The following is a 13,112-nucleotide window of genomic DNA, read 5'->3' as shown; positions in this document are numbered from 1 at the left end:
GTGAAGCTTGCAGCTATTTAATTGAATTTGTGAAAGCATTGGCCATACTGACCCAGCGTCCTCAAGCCATCCTTACTGTGACCTCTGCGTGAATGCCTGGATACTCACGCTGATTACAGATCACCCCCCACGTCACGGATCACATGTTTCACAGCAAAACTGAATCGTGTTGTGGCTTTTTTTTTTACTGCCGTATTGTCCAAGAAATATCCATAAAAGTCTCCTTACAGATATTTGGATTTGGATGACATTCACAAATAGATGAATCTCTCAATTAATTGAATATATTTTCTGATTATCTCTGTCCTCCATCCTGAAGTGGTATGCTTATTTTCATATTTCTAAAGGAATGAAGTGCAAAAGCCATTGGACTTCCTAAAATGAAATATAGAGCAATGCAATGTACTTTTTTTTTTTTTTTAACAGAACTTATGCTTGGCTCACGGGTTGCCTTCTTTTGTTAATAATAGTAATCTCTTCGTATATTATTTGGACTTGCCTTGGTAGATGGTCATACGTCTCTGAATAATGACCTCTTTTTTCCATTCTTTTCAGTCCTTCCATTTTATTTCTATTCATTTCTCACCTGCTGTCCAAGACCTACATTTCAACGTTAAACAGAAGGGGTCAGGGCGCCTGGGTGGCTCAGTCGGTTAAGCGGCAGACTTCAGCTCAGGTCATGATCTCGCGGTCCGTGAGTTCGAGCCCCGCGTCGGGCTCTGTGCTGACAGCTCAGAGCCTGGAGCCTGTTTCGGATTCTGTGTCTCCCTCTCTCTCTGCCCCTCCCCCGCTCATGCTCTGTCTCTCTCTGTCTCAAAAATAAATAAACGTTAAAAAAATTTTTTTTTAAAAAGAAGGGGTCATCCCTTTCTTATTCTTTTTTTTAAAGTTTTTGATGTTATTTTAATTTAGAGAGACAATGTGAGTGGGGGAGAAGGGCAGAGGGAGAGAGAGCGAGGATCCCAAACAGGCTCCATGTTCAGAATGGAGCCCAAAAGGGCTCTATCCTATGACCCTGGGATCATGACCTGAGCTCAAGAGCCACCCAGGTACCCCTTTTTAAAAATATTTTTAATTTGGGTTCTTATTCTTTTATTTTTTAATTTTTTTAACTTTTATTTGTTTATTTATGTTTAATATATGAAATTTATTGTCAAATTGGTTTCCATACAACACCCAGTGCTCATCCCAAAAGACTCCCTCCCACCCCCGCTTATTCTTTTAAAGAGACTTTTAAAGAGATGCTCCAAATGTTACCATATTTATAATCATGTTGGCATATGATCTTATTTATTTTTTGAAATAAGATGCTTTAATCTCATCAAGGAAGTTTCCTTTTATTCCTTCTTTGACAAGGGTTTATATCATGAATTCATGTTGACTTTTCTCAAATGATTTGGTTGTATCTATTATAAAGATTATACTTTTCCTGTCATAATCGATTTATGTTAAAATCTATATTATTCATTTCAAACTATTATTACAAACTCACATCCTGAGGTAAACTTAAATTCATAGCTCAGGTGGAAGATTTGTAATTTTCTTTTTTATGTCAGGTTCATTGAGGTATAATTTATAAATAATAAAATACACTCTTCTTAGGTGTTCGGTTTTATGGGTTTTGACAAGTGTATACAATCACTTAACCACAATCAAAATATAGAATATTTACATCACCCTCTCCAGTTTGTTATGACTTTTTATTTATTTATTTATTTATTTATTTATTTATTTATTTATTTTTATTTTTTAAATTTTTTTTTCAACGTTTATTTATTTTGGGGACAGAGAGAGACAGAGCATGAACGGGGGAGGGGCAGAGAGAGAGGGAGACACAGAATCGGAAACAGGCTCCAGGCTCTGAGCCATCAGCCCAGAGCCTGACGCGGGCTCGAACTCGCGGACCGCGAGATCGTGACCTGGCTGAAGTCGGACGCTTAACCGACTGCGCCACCCAGGCGCCCCTGTTATGACTTTTTACTAGTGAATACCCTCTCCAAAACCCCAGCCTCTGGCAATATTGACTTGTTTTGTATCCCTATAACCTTGTATTTTCTAGGTTTCCATGTAGAGATATTTTATGGGCTCCTCCAATATGCAGTCTTTAGTCAGAAACTCTTGAACTTGTGAAAGCATTGGCCTGACTGACTCAGGGTCCTCAAGTCCTTCTTACTCCAACCTCTGCATAAATGTCTAGCTACTCGTGTTGATCGCAGATAACCCCCCATGTATCATCATACTTTTGAAACTCATCCATGTTGTTGAATTATCAATCATCATTTCTTTTATATTTCTGAGTAGTATTCCATTGGATGGATGTGCGCCATTTTTTTATTATTGAGGGTTTTTTTGTTGGTTTGTTTTGGGTTTTTTTTGTTTTGTTTTTTTGTTTGTTTGTTTTTTTCATTTCTCAGGGGCAGATTGAGAAGCGATATGGCTGGGTCATTGGAGATGAATACATTTAGCTCTAAGACCCCGTGAAGATTTGTTCCAAAGTGGCTGTGTCATTTTACAACCCAACAACAATGTACTGTCATATCCTGTCTATAAATTTCTTTTTAAATGTATGTTTTTACAATAAAAGGCTATAGTAAACTCATCTGGTTACACATTTAAACATTTCATGTATAGTTATTTTATCTTCCATATCTGTTATTCTTTTGATATCTGAATTCCCAAGAAGTCTAATTTTATCCTTTTTGTTTTTCCCAATTCTTACTTCTACTACTGCCTTGTAAGGCTGCTATTGCTAGTATGATGTTTTAATTGTAGGTTTTTTTGTTTGTTTGTTTTGTTTTGTTTTGTTTTCCATTTTCCAGACACATTTCTCATTTGCCAGTAACCCAGGCCTGGGATCTCCAAGGCAGCACATTTCCTGAGTTTTAACTTAATGGGACAGTTTGTGTTTTTCCTTCACCTCTAAGGATGAGCCCTGGGCTTAGTCCACAACATGGAGTGATTATCTATAATTCCCCTACCCAATCCCCATACTTCCCATCAACTTTAGCTCATTCTGTTGCTCCTCCTGCCTCTTCTGTTCCCTTCTTCCACATCTTCTTCCCCTTCTTCCTTCCCTTCTTCTTTTTCTGGTCCTTGGAGATTCCCAATAACTCTTCAACCAACAATTCAACTCCCAAAGCTGTGAGTGCTTCTGTCTACCATTGAGCCTGCACGAGAATGCTTAAAGCAATTTTATTCATAGTAGGAAAAACTTGGAACAATGTAGATACCCATCAATGGATAATGGATAAATTCATAAAGGTATGTTCACAGAATGGAATTCTATACAGCAATGAAGTTAATAAATCACTGATACATGAATATCAGATACATATGCTGAGTGAGAGAAACCCGATACAAAAGGGTTATATTGTATTATTTCATTGCAGGAAGTTCCACAAAAGGTAAATCTAATCCACAATGACAATGTAAGAATATTATTACCTTGGGATTACTGGTTGGAGGAAGACAATAGGGTGCCTGCAGTGATGCAAGAAATATTCTGCATCTCAATCTGGTAGGTGGTTATACAGTATCCAAATAGGTTAAAATCCATCAACCTATGCCTTTAAGATTAATGTATTTTACTTATATAGATTATACCTTGATTTAAAGAAAACTATAACCAAAAAGCAAACAAACAAAATAACTTATGGCGCATAGGCATGTTTATAAAATGACAAATATTTAGCTAAGAAAGTTATGGAAAAAAGTAAAGCACAAATCTGTATCTTTGCACATTAATACTTGGAACACATTAATAGAACCCTTTGAACTTGACTGATTCTCACTGTTTGGTTGTGAATTATGTTTCTGTTTATTTTTCTTTCATATCTGAGAATCTTTTAGAGTTGAGTAATTGTGCCTACTTCAGCTGTACAGAGAGTGAAGGAAAGTACAGATATTCCCAGTGGGTGCAAAAATTTGGAAGTCTCCTTTAATTGAAAGTTTGGGCTTTTCAGCCTTATGGAGGCTCATGATATGTTCTGATTCCACATGCTCACTTAGTTTTCTTAAACGGTGTAGACACTGAGGGGGAAGAATTGTTAATCCAAGAAAGAGCTTATCAGAATACCATCTGTTTGGTGCTGTAGAATAAGAGGCACACTCTTCATTTCACTTTTATGAGAAAACTTTTAAATTCTTATACATTCCTCCCTATTGAAAACCACTACTATGTTTCAAGAAGCACCGATGATTAACTAAATCAAAGATTTTTTTTCAACTTGTATCCATAAGGTATACTTAAATGCAACGAACAGAGGTAAAATCCATAATCAATCATTAAATGAAGCAATGTGATCATTTTGTTAATTAATACCTGACTAAATGCATACATCACATATGAATCACTCATACAGGTCACCAATAGGTAATGAAAATATAATTAATAACTAACAGAAACAAGCAATCCATCCTACTAGAAACATCAACAGGACTGACTGAACTTGATTCGCTATAATTTGCCCTTTGTTTTTTCTTCCCAGGGTTGTTGGGTTTTTTTCCTGCTATTTTGAAATTACACCAATGAGAACCCTTTTTTCCTATTTTCTCCTGAGTTTTCTAGAACAGCCTTCCCTCCTCACATTTTTTTTCACTGAGAAGCAAATATTCTTCTTCTCAAATTGATAACATTTTCATGTGAAAAATCGGGTATGTTTGGCAAACACACTGTTCTGTTATAGATTAGTTTTGATTATCAAGGTTTAGGGTTAGCTACATACATTGAACATTGCTGAAAATGATTTTCACAATGGAAACTGAACTCAGTTTATTTGCAATCCTATACAAACACAGTTAAAGTTGGGCAACAAAGATTAAAAGGAAAAAAAATCCTTTAGAAAGTATTTCAAAACAAAACTAACTAATAAGGTTTTAAATGAAAAAGAAATAGACATTGTCAATCTGGCCCAAGCCCCAGGATGAAAAGGCCTGGGCTAATCACTGTCCAGTTAATTTATTCATTTTTTCCTCCCAAGTTGTTACTACTTCTTTTTTTAAATGAAGAAAACATTAAAGAATTACTACTTCTGTTGAAACTTGGTATCTATAGCTTATACCTTGTGATGTTAATTAAAAACATAATTTTTATGTACTTATCACAAAGGAAATATCATTTCATTAAAATCCAATTAGATTCGGACAATATCTGTAGAGACTACGGAATCACTGCTGTTTGAACACAGCCAGCTTTGTTCTGTTTTCATTACTTGAATAAAAGCAACCACAACAAACAATCAAAGAAAAAAAATTATTAATCTCTGAGGTTACAGACACTTGCATGTGGAGGAGTATTTTGTTAGGGAGGCAAACAACAAGATTTCATGTCTCTGAGAGCACGGTCTAGTTGACCTTATTTCTAACTTTCCTTATTTGTCTCTCCAAGGAAAATAACCTTCAGTCCTAGTTCAAAAGTTGTATGAGGGCCATTTCAAAATTAGCAAAAAATTATCAGGCTCTGCACCCATTAAAACACACACACACACACACACACACACACACACACAAGCTAAAACCAGAAACACTTCAACATGTTTGTGGATTTTTACCGCACTCAACCTAGTAAGCTAAGGGTGCACTGAAGAATTGAAAAGTAGACATCTTAGGAACTGACCTTTAGTCTGAGGAATCCAAACAAGCGGACCCGGGGCGATCAGAAATTAGCTCACTACTCTTGGCAAAGCTTGTTGGAAGAGGACTGTACTGAGTTTTTTGTGACAGGCTGAACACCATGCTGGCCACATATTACGAATTCAGTAAGTACCTCTTTCACAGAGAAATGTCGTAAACAAGGATTTACGGTAAGTATTTTCGAGAGCTAGAACGGTGTGGTCTGAGGTGCCTCTGGCTCAGAATGGTTGGGGTGTTAGCACAGCTTAACACACACGGCCTGAGTTATACCAGACAAATGAACTAAATGTGTGTAACTGGACGTTCCTCATTTGTAAAATGCCACTAATAACAGAACTTACTTCAGAGATGACTTGTGTATTAAGGGAGTATAAATTTAAAACGTAACTAGAACCCTGTTTGACACACAACATTCAACACACTTGTTACTCTATTATTACCACTATTACTTTAAATTCTATGGAGATAATGAGACCTTATTTGTGAAGGGAAGTGGGACAAAATAATTATGTGGTTTATAGGATTTTGTGCAAAACATATCAAATAATTAGAATAGCTTGAGAATTTTTTCCTTGAATTATTCAATTTAATAAAACTGCAACTGAGCTTAATATTTCATAATAATGTTACAGTATTCTTAAATACACCCCCTTCAGATGCTTGTTTCACCAAGTTTAAAATGAAAGGCGATTCATTGTATACGTGGGAGACAGTAACGTTTGAGGGATGGATGAATGGAGAAATGTTCAAGTAAAAGCAAAGAGATGTAAAAGTTTCTTTTAACTATGTCAGTGAAGTAGGGTCAACGTCAAAATTATCAAATTTCCCTCAAAACGTATGCTCTTAAAATTCTTAAAATTGAACTAAATCTCACTGCTGCATCAAAATAGCTTTTGTGTAACAAAGAAACCTATCAACAAAACAAGAGGCAATATACTGAGAGGAAGAAGATACTTACAAACGGCATATCCAACATGGGGTTAATATCCAAAATATATAAAGAACTTCTACAACTGACACCAAAAAAACCCAAACAATTGAGTTAAAAATGGGTAGAGGATCTGAATAGGTCCAAATAATTTCCAAAGAAAACATACAGATGACCAAAAGGCACATAAAAAGATGCTGAACATCACTGAACATCAGGGAAATGCCAATTGAAACCACAGCGAGATACCACCTTATACCTGTTAGAATTGCTGAAATCAAACAGACAAGAAATAATGGGTGTTGTTGAGGATGTGGAGAAAAAGTGACTCTCGTGCACTGTTGAAGGAATATAAGTGGGTGAAGCCACTATGGAAAAGAGTATGGATGTTCCTCTAAAAATATAAATACCATATGATTCAATAATTCCACTATTGGATACTTACCCCCAAAGAGCAAAAACACTAATTTGAAAATATATATGCACCACATGTTTATTGTAGCATTATTTACGAGAGCCAAGATATGAAAACAGCCTAAGTGTGCATGGATAAAGAAGATACTATATATATAATGCATACATATATATAATTTATCTAATGCATATATATTATATATAAATGCATTATATAAATATATATAATATATATTTATAATTTATATATAATTTTTATATATTATATATAATATATATTTAAATAATATATATATTATATATTATATATTTATATAATATATATTTATATATTATATATTTATAATATATATATAATTTATATATAATATAATTTATATATAGTATATATAATTTATATATACTATAATTTATATTTATATGTATATTTAATATATATAAATATAATATATATATTTAATATATAAATATATATATTTAGATATTTATATATAATTTATATTTATAGTAGATATAATTTATATATATAATATATAATATATAAATATATATAATATATATAATATACAGTATATATAATTTATATCTACTATATATAAAATATATTATAGGGGCACCTGGGTGGCGCAGTCGGTTAAGCGTCCGACTTCAGCCAGGTCACGATCTCGTAGTCCGTGAGTTCGAGCCCCGCGTCAGGCTCTGGGCTGATGGCTCAGAGCCTGGAGCCTGTTTCCGATTCTGTGTCTCCCTCTCTCTCTGCCCCTCCCCCGTTCATGCTCTGTCTCTCTCTGTCCCAAAAATAAATAAACGTTGAAAAAAAAATTAAAAAAATAAAATAAAATATATTATATATAATTTATATATAATTTATAGTATCATATATATATAGTATCGTGTGTACACACACACACACACACGTACACACACACAATGAAATATTGTGCAACCATAAAAAGCCATGAGATCATGCCATTTGTGACAACATGAATGGACCTAGAGGGAATTATGTTAAGTGAAATAAGTCGGACTGAGAAAGACAAGTACCACATGATTTCATTCATATGCAGAATATAAAAACAAGAAAAAATGAATAAACAAAAAAACAGAATCAGACATGTAAATACAGAGAACAAACTGATGGTTGCCCGAGGGAAGGGGGATGAAGGGGTGGGCAGAATGGAGAGAGAATGTGAATCACTATGTTGTACATCTGAAACTAATGTAGCAATGTGTGTCAACTCCATTCAATTAAAAAAAATTTTTTAAGAAAAAGAAAACATTACTTCAATATATTTTAATTTGTTTTCTTAAAGAATTAGGCTTTTTGCATTTATTTTATTTTATTACTGAAGTATAATTAACATACAGTGTTATATTAGTTTCAGGTGTACAATACAATGATTCAACAATTCTGTACATTGCTCATTGATTGAGTATAACCGTTAGTGAAATTTTTTTTTTTAATTTATATCCAAGTTAGCGTATAGTGCAACAATTTCAGGAGTAGATTCCTTAATGCCCCTTACCACCCCATTTAGCCCATCCACCCTCCCACAACTGCTGCAGTAATCCTCTGTTCTCCATATTTAAGAGTCTCTTATATAAGTTTTGTCCCCTCCCTGTTTTTATATTATTTTTGCTTCCCTTCCCTTGTGTTCATCTGGTTTGTCTCTTAAACTCCTCATATGAGTGAAGTCATATGATTTTTGTCTTTCTCTGACTAATTTCACTTAGCATAATGCCCTCCAGTTCCATCCATGTAGTTGCAAATGGTGAGATTTCATTTTTTTGATTGCCAAGTAATACTCCATTATGTGTGTGTGTATGTATATATCTATATATCTATATATCTATATCTATATCTATATCTATACTATATCTATATCTATATCTATATCTATATCTGTAAATAGATATCTTCTTCTTTATCCATTCATCTGTCGATGGACATTTGGGCTCTTTCCATACTTTGGCTATTGTTGATAGTGCTGCTATAAACATTGGGGTGCAAGTGCCCCCTTCGAAACAGCATCCCTGTATCCCTTGGATGAACACCTAGTAGTGCAATTGCTGGGTCTTAGGGTAGTTCTATTTTTAATTTTTTGAGGAGTGTACTCTTAATCCCCATTTATCTATTTCGCCCAACCCTCCACCTTGCATTTAATTTAAGTAATGGCCAATTCTGAACTAAAGGTTATTTTCCCCAGACTTTTATAAAATGAAAATCCATAATGTTTTTAGGGACTAAATCATAAGTGAGAATTAAAACTTATTTAAATATCATGAGTCAAATTTTTTTTGGACTTCTAGTGGTTACTGTACCCATGGAATCATTATGTTACATAAGCACTTATATGCATTACCATCATGGTCATAAAGTTTTTTCTCCTAGGAGTCTGTAGTTTTCTTGAGTTGTTGCTTTCTGGTGGCAGTTTTCATTTGTGTTTTCATTATTACAACTCTCTTTATCCTGGCACTTACACAGAGCTCAATAATTGTTTATTTAATGGACAACGTACATAATTAAATTTGGTAACATTGACTGTATTAGCCAGTGCTACTCAAACACCATTCCCTCCTTTTGTCTTTGCACCAACATGTAGCTGGGAGACACAACACACTGTAGTCAGTAGGGCGTTTGGGGAGGCGTGTCCCATGGAGTAGTGTATCAGTGGAAATTGTGGGTGTGCTACGGGCATGAAGTATGAAACCCTTCCTTTTCCTCCTCCTCAAGTTGCTGACATCCTCCTTTAGGGCAGCATATCCCTAGATGCAACGAACTGTTGCACCCATTAGGGTCCCCACCTGCTTGATAACTTCACCTCTAGCCATTGCAACTGGCCTACTAGTCAATGCCTAAACCAGTATCCATTGCCTTTGACAATGTGGCTCCTTCCTAGAAATGCAGTCTTGGTTCTTCTTGACTGTTCTATAGTCTCCCTGTTCTTCAAAGCACACTGCAAACACTGCTCCATGGAATGCGCCATGACGAGCAAGCAACAGAACCACTTGAATTCTTAGAATACTTTGTATGTCTTCAAACAAACTAGACATCTCGCTTAACAAAGTTGAAGTTATTTGTGTTTGTAGATTTTTATTCCTTTCTCAACTGTGAAATCTGAGGACGAGTTTATTCCTGGTGTACAAAGTAAGATGCATAGTTGAAGGAACACATTTACTGATGATATAAAATATGGAAAAGTATTTGTAAACCTCATTTACCTGTGCTTCTGAAGTGAACAGTCCATTTCAAGTTTTTGATTTCTTAAAGTCTGTGTAGAAATAATAAGCTTAAAAATTAGCTAATGGGGCGGTGCCTGGGTGGCTCAGTCGGTTGAGTCTCAGACTTCAGCTCAGGTCATGATCTCGCAGTTCATGAGTTTGAGCCCCACATCAGGCTCTATGCCAACAGCTCAGAACCTGGAGCCTGCTTCAGATTCTGTTTCTCCCTCTCTCTGCCCCTCCCCTGCTCACGATCTCTCTCCCTCTCCCTCTCTCTCTCTCTCTCTCTCTCAAAAATAAATAAATATTTAAAAAAACATTAAAAAAATAGCTAATGGATTTCAGTGCTATGGAATCTCACATTTTATCTTTTTCAACTGCCCAGGTTTTTATAAAGGAATGAACACCAGGATTTTAAGTGGTTAACTCAACCGTGCGTAAGTGACATTGTAAGTTAAATATGTAAACATATTAGTAAACAAACAAACGTGGCCCTACTTATCATGGAATGTAGACTCCTGGAAAAGCAGTGTACAATTGTTAGAAATGTCATGGAGGAAGAGGACAGGTGGCCAAGAAACACACAGCAACTGATGTTGACTTTGGACACAAAGGAGACTTCTCCGAGGAAGGAACAGGCATCCTACCTGATATTCAAAGAACGAAAACGAGTCAAGTGGCAGAAGGCAAAGGGGGGAAGACAACCCATTCTTATTGTGGAATTGTAATTAAATAAGGACTTGAACCGTGGGAAGTTATTCTTTTGCATCAAGACAGAACACAGTCCAACGCATTTTGACAGATTTTCCCCACTGCCATAGCAATATTCATAGCAGATTAGCAATATAGAGTGGTTTTCCATAAAATGTCAACACTTCTCATTACGGTGTGTTTAACAATGAAATCTCACTCAAGAAAAATATTGTGACTTAGATCTCTAAGGTAAATATTATGAAATGAGAACTAATGGTTGTTGAATGAAAGTACGGCGGCATCGTATTTTTGTTCCGCTAGTGGGCTCCCTTAGAACCGCATTTCACTATCAATTTACATTCTGAAGGACTGAAAAGTCACTGATAGTTTTCATAAGTGTTCCTACCTGATAACTCGATTACAACGACATTCATTTTTTTGGCATCACTGTGAAAAATGTGAAAGCCCCGCAATAATAATAAAAAACAAGGAAATAATGATGAATTTCCAGAAATTTACTTTGTGAAAATGCCTCTGGGTAGGGAAAGAGGAAAGGAAAGAAATTTGTTTTCGAATAGGTCCACATTAATCATTTAAATAATTTTTACAAGTGTATAACATGGCATGTGATTAAGCCAAAATCGATACAATTAAAAATTAAAAATTCAAGGTTTCTTCTTATGCTTAACTTACTCAAAAAAAAAAAAATTCCAGGAAAGTCATACAATAATAAAGTGGCATGAAAATAAAATTTAATACTGCACTACACCTTTCTCTGAGGACTGAAAACTTTAGCTTAAAATAAGCAATTATAATGGATAAAGTTTAAACGACAGCGGGATTTTTAATATTGGCCTACAGGATCCGTTGTCCTTAAATGGATAGTGTTTCCAGGGTGCATGTATGCCCAGGAATGTAGCTGCTGGGTCATAGGGCTTGTGTGTGTTCAATGTCACTAAGACACATTTTTCAAAGTGGTTGTACCAAGGGGCCCTCCTGCCAGCTACGTATGAAAGTTTGTTTCTCAGGGCTCCTGGGTGGCTCAGTCAGTTAAGTGTGCAGCCCTTGATGTTGGCTCAGGTCATGATCTCATGGTTCCTGGGAACAAGCCCCACATCAGGTCCCCACTGACAGTGCAGAGCCTGCTTCGGATTCTTTCTCTCCCTGTCTCTTTTTGCCCTCACCGCCAAATAAATAAGTAACCATTTCTTAACAAGTCTCTGTCTCTCCACATTCTTTCCAACACCCACTGTCGTCCGATTTTGCAATATTTGCCAGTCTGGTTGGTGTAAAATGTTATCCTAATCTGTATTTAATATGCATCAACTGGATTACTAACAAAACTAGGCTTGTTTTAATATGTGTATTGCCGGTGGATGTGTGTTCTTACCTGAAATGACTCTTTTTGAACCATCGATTTGATGCAAAGAATTTTTTATTGTGGTTTTTAAAAAATACATTCTAATTATTAAACCTATAAAACATCCATACATTACATCTGTTGCAAGTACAGTCTCAGGGTTTGTCTTGTTTTATTGCTCTGTGCATTTTTTTGATACTAAAAAAGACTTTTTGCTTTTACTATGGTTGAATTATTCAATCTTGTACTTAGATCGGTTTTGCTTATTATGTTCTCTTGAAAAAAAAAATCCTTACCCAGGTCACTATCAAGCTCTTTTTCTATATATTCTTTTAAAATGTGTGAAAGTTAGCTTTCTACATTTGTTTTACTCGGTCTTTAATTTAATTCTGTGTGTAGCATGAGGTAGGGATCTATTTTTATTGTTAGTATGGGTAGCCAAATACTCATCTCAATTTACTGAACAGCCATCTTTTCTCCTCATTAGAAATTTCACTTCCCTCATATATATATCAAGTTCCCATGTATATGTGGTCTGTTTTCCCCTTTCTGCCAAGTTCACCCGCTAAAGACATCACCCTTCTGGTTCCAACTTTATGGACGGATTTCTTCTTTGGTCTCTCATCGTGCAAGATCTTTGGCTTAGTCTCATGACCCCACACATTCAGATGAGCTGGCCATTCAGATGACAGTCTCCCAGGTTCAATGGATGTGCTCAGAACAGTCTGAGGTCAGTTTATCCCAACAATGCACGCTCTCTGCCTCCAATTATTTTTTCTTAATCTCCAGCCATGTTTTAAAAATACAGGCTTTTAAACGTCTTAGGTTTCTTGGAAGATGCTTTCCCACAAAGAGTATAAAATT

The sequence above is a fragment of the Herpailurus yagouaroundi genome, unplaced genomic scaffold (genome assembly GCF_014898765.1).
Source record: "Herpailurus yagouaroundi ecotype Mexico unplaced genomic scaffold, PumYag 210, whole genome shotgun sequence".
Taxonomy (NCBI): Eukaryota; Metazoa; Chordata; class Mammalia; order Carnivora; family Felidae; genus Herpailurus; species Herpailurus yagouaroundi.
The sequence above is the reverse complement of the archived record's forward strand: the minus strand, read 5'-3'. Positions refer to the sequence as shown.